Here is a 5,388-nt window from a genome sequence, read left to right on the forward strand (position 1 = left end):
TGAGCTTGTCCTTGCGGAAGAGCACGGATGTGGGTGTTGTGCTCTTGCCTAAGAGCAGGGAGTAAAAGTGGGCTCGGGCCCACATCCGTGCTCGTTGGCAAGAGCACGGATGTGGATGCTCTAAGAATGATAGTAGAGCAAATATGTCGTCATCCAAATCATCTTTTCGACATCGATGCTTAATGATGATTCTTGACCTATAATTTTATTTGGAGAATCTTGTGACATGATTTACAACCTTAATAGTACTAAATATATCAATAATGCTGTGCGGCCACAATATGGCTGGCCATACGGTGGCATTTTGTAAATAATTGAAAATTATAATATAATAAAATAATAGTTTTAGATAGTGCTTTATTACTTTTACATAATCACCCTTTTCCTTTAATTTTGGGGAGCGAATTTACATTGCATTTCAAATTTATACTGTTTGAGATCAATCTCTATCTATTAGGCCATCCACAACGCTGTTCCCCCACCGTTCCTAAACCGTTCCTTAAACTACTATTTACGGGCCCACTGTACTTTTTTACTCCATTCCTTAACTAAGGAACGAAACCTGCAACCCTCCGTTTCTTATCCGTTCCTTAAATTACTATTCATTCAATTTCATTTTTTATTTTTATTTCCAACCCAATTCAATTAAAACAAACACACTTCATTAAAATTAAAATAACATTACAACTTAAAATTCAAAAAAATAGAAAAAGACATAATTAAAATCCTAAAAAAAATAAAAAAATGACATAATTTAAAATACAATTTTATAGAGACAACCAAGAATGAGTTTGTCCCACGTCGAAAGTGGAACATAAAACATTCAAGGATGTCTCTATAAAATAGAGATAACCAAGAATGAGTTTGTCCCACATCGGAAGTGGAACATAAAACATTCAAGGATGTCTCTATAAAATAGAGATAACCAAGAATGAGTTTGTCCCACATCGGAAGTGGAACATAAAACATTCAAGGGTGTCTCTATAAAATAGAGATAACCAAGAATGAGTTTGTCCCACATCGAAAGTGGAACATAAAATATTCAAGGATGTCTCTATAAAATAGAGATAACCTAGAATGAGTTTGTCCCACATCGAAAGTGGAACATGAAACATTCAAGGATGTCTCTATAAAAGAGAGACAACCAAGAATGAGTTTCATAAATTCGCAAGCCCATCAAATATATATGGGCTAATACGAATTTCTAGTATTCATTTATTTGTAAAAATTGTTTTTAAATATAAAAAACAATTTTTATAAATAAAAAATATTTTTTTAAAAATTCATTTTTTAAAAAAAATGAATTTATTGCGTCAGCGTGACGACGCCCACTCGCGGGCCGGTGAGTGGGCGTCACGCACGACGCAGGGCGAGCCACGTCGCCGAAGCGCGTGGCGGCACGGACCGTGCCGCGGGTCGTGCCGTCGGCACCCGGCACGGCTTGGGAACGACACGGAGACGGAACGCACCTCCGCAACGCGTCGCGCGCCGGTTCCGTTCCGCCAGCACGGAACGCGGAACGAGGGCGGCCCGCATTGCGGGTGCTCTTAATTACAACTCTCTTTCCCAAAAGTAATTATTATCGGATATTTAAAGTCATGTATAATTAATCTTGAACTAATGAAGTATGTATGTTTATTGCATAATGTCATTAGTTAAGATATTTAAATTGTAAATTTATACACTATATATTTTATTATACGCATTAATATCAAGTACCATAATATATTATGGGGTATAGAATTATTATTATGAACCACTAATCGATATATTATAATATGGTGTAATATATTAATTAATATTAATAATATGTATTTGTATTACTGTTGTATAAAGTTATTATTATGGATTAATAATATTATATATTATTAATGTTGCAAATAATATACCGTATATGATGTTATTATAATTAATAATATGAAATATCATAGTTTTACATGTTGTAATATTATGAATTTTTATAAATTGATAATCTACTTATTACTATAAGTTATTACCAAAACTTGCTAGATTTGGCAAATAGTGGGAAAAATTAAGTATAAAGTGAACGTAGTACATTTTATTGAAGGCTAAGGAAAATATTGTTGGATAAATTAAGGCAAGGGGTAGCATAGTCTTGAAAATTTTGATACTTTCTAAGTGCATTAAATGACTCAATCTTCAAATTAAAAATCTAATTATGGCCAGCCATAATATGGCCATTTGGCATCACTCTAGATATATGGAAGGCCACGAGAGGGGCGCGAATTCGGACCAATTTATATTGAAAATAACTGAGCCGATTGGATCAGTTAGCAAATGTCATTGCCACTTGATCGATTCAAACTCGCTCCCGCTCGTTTCCTACCAATGTAATTTGTAAACTCCCAATTTTGCACTACTTTAACAGTAAAGCGGTAAGTTCGGGGTCGATCCCACAGAGAAGTTGGTGTGTGGAGAGTGTGTGTAGTGAACAGGGGGTTGGCCGCTGCCACACTTTAACTTGGGAGTTTTTAACTACTGTTTTTACTCTAGGCAGAATTAAACTTGCTAACTTTTTTTTTTAAAGGAGGATCGACGGTGGTTCCCCACCTACCCCCGAAGTGACTCGGACCCCCGGCCTAACGGTCGGAGGTGAAGCGTCTTACCAAGCTGCGCTTCATTGTCAAGGTGGGACCCAATGGGTCCACCAGCCCCGCAGGAACGGGTCCAGGATTTTTCACCTCCCCCAGCTCCTGGGTCCAGGCACGGGTACATGCTTAATCACCTCCTGAAGCTCTGGAGTCAGGACAGTGAATCCACTAGGCCCTAGGGAAATTAATCCCCAAGATGCGCCTCCCAGGGGTCGAACGCGCGACCTCTAGGATGATGCGGTATCATTGCCTCCCTTCTCAACCAGTTGAGCTAGGAGGCTTGGATTAATTAAACTTGCTAACTTGATCAAGGTAAATTTAACTACTGGGTCAAGTGAATTGCAGGTGAAAACGTAACAGTAAAGGCGAGGATGAAAACGTAATAACTTTGATTAAACTAAACTAAGAGCAGTACATCGTGAAATTGAAACTAAGCTAATACTTCAGAAAATAAGAAAGCAAGTAAACCGAGAAGAATCTCGGCGGGTAATTTAGGAATACGCCGACAGATAACAAGTATTCTGCAGCGCTTCTTTAATTCCCCTTTCTAACTACGCATTACTTTATCTAAGCTAAGCTATTCTAGAAACTGGACTAAGCTAGAGAACTAAACTAAGCTAAACTAGACGGAAAGTAAAAGATCGGATTCCTTCTTGTGATGGCACACCCTCTATTTATAAGCTCGATTCGACCTCCTGCTGGATAACGATCTTGACAGGGAATATTCACTCATGCTGAGAATGAGCGACTCATTGATTGCTATGTACCTTTCTTCTAGAATGACGACGCTTTTGAGTAACAGATTCATGACTCAGCTTCGTCCTTGCGTCTAATAAGCTAGCACGTGTCCCCTTCTAGAACGTCGTCCTTGATAACAGAATGGTGCGCCATATCCAGCTCATTTCCTCACGTGTTCTTCTTCTAGAAGCCAGCGGTCCCCGCCTAACTGCTTGATCACTCCCCCTTGATCAACTCCCCCGATTCTTGGCCTTTTATCGCCTTTTGTACTTGCTTGATCAGTTCGGCCTTGCTGCCTTGGTCAAGTGACATTTCTGCACATTTAACACTTATTTGCGCGATAAACCGATCAAGTAGCATACATTTTACCCTTAAAGCGATGCATGAAATGAGCCTTATCAAACTGCTCACACTTAAAACATACTTGTCCTCAAGTATATAGAAAAAGAAAAGAAAAAGATAAGGCAAATTTCAGGCATGGTTTACTCATTTCACAAGTAAAAGAAAACGAAAAGAAAAACAAGACTAAAAAAATAAAAACACGTATTCACATGTACGCATTAGACCGAATAATTTTCCAATAATCATACCCGAGGTCGAGGTCAATCCATTTTCCAGTAGCTTGTGCTCCTTTTCTTTCGCTTTTGCTTGATCAAGGTGTCAGCTTGTCAAGATTGCTCAATTTAAAAACCACTGTTGGATTCACTCAGTCACTCATTTCTCACCAGAGATGTTAGGACTGTTCACTCGGTATTGCCAAAAATTTAATACTTTGAATCGGACTGCACAAGATAGTTCCTTAAGGTCTTTGTTTTTTATTGTAACAAGGCTCAAGGGTAGTAACGTATTCGGGTAGGGTCCTAGGGGTTCTAAGTTCAAAATAAAAATTTTAAATTGTAAAAAGAAAAATCACATGAGTCAAAAAGCCAAAGATTTGACTAACTTGATCAACCCGATTGTCTAACTTGATCAACCCGGCTACCCTTTATTTCGACCATTCTATTGCTATCCCCTTTTGTTTCCTTGACAAACTTCATCTCTTTGACCCTCTTTCCTCATGTGATATGAAACTTTGAATTTGGTTTTAAGGCTTCAAAGAATGGGTAAAGAATGGGTAAGAGTGTATGGGCTCAAAAGTGGTTAACTAAGGGGTGCCTTGATTAATGAGGCGGGGGCGGAACGAAGGAAGAAAAACGGCTCAAAAGGCTAAGTCCTAATGCCTTTAGTCCTTACTACTTGTGCAATTTTCATCTCAATATTAAAAGTCAGCCTCTCGTAAAATTTTCTTTTGTAAAAATAGTAGAAAGTGTTCTACTTTTGGCTTATAACTCACATATAGAGAGGCTTCACACTTGGTTTAGAAATTGAGCGTTTCCATCATACTTGCGTTGTTCAAATTGATCAAGTTTTTGCAATCAAGTTTTTACACTTTAACATACTGAATCCTTTTTCTAACTCTTCCAAAAAGTAATCAAGTCTTCCAATTATCCAATTTCATGCATATTGCCTATTTTATTACTAATTGGAATTTGTTATTTTTGTAAAAAAATTTAGCATGTATGATTCTACTGTAACTAACCCGTCCCCCCTCCCCACTGCATATGAACTCGTCCTCGAGGGACTGGATGCAGTGGAAAAAAGGGTTAGGCACAGGCAACGGCACAACAACAAACAAGGGAAACTTCTCACACTTAGACTAGACACTGGGCTAAGTGTGAGACAGTGCCAGCGATCAACGCATGCTAACAAATATAGAAAAACATAATACATAGGCATCTAAGTCAGGCAAACAACATATAGAGCAAAAACGAGCATGCATACTTCTCACACTTAGACCCAAAACAGGTCTAAGTGTGAAAAAAATAGTATTTACAAACCAACAAGAAAATTAAACTGTTTGAAACAAAATGAATTGAGATTTGGGGGGAGGGTGTACTTAGGGTTTCCTGTGAGGCTGACTTGGGGAAGCTGAAGGTGGCCTGAAGGATGTTTGGCGCCGAGTTGGAGGGGAGCTTTCAGAGGGAGGTGGTGGTCGCAT

Source organism: Salvia splendens, chromosome 15 (genome assembly GCF_004379255.2).
Source record: "Salvia splendens isolate huo1 chromosome 15, SspV2, whole genome shotgun sequence".
NCBI lineage: Eukaryota > Viridiplantae > Streptophyta > Magnoliopsida > Lamiales > Lamiaceae > Salvia > Salvia splendens.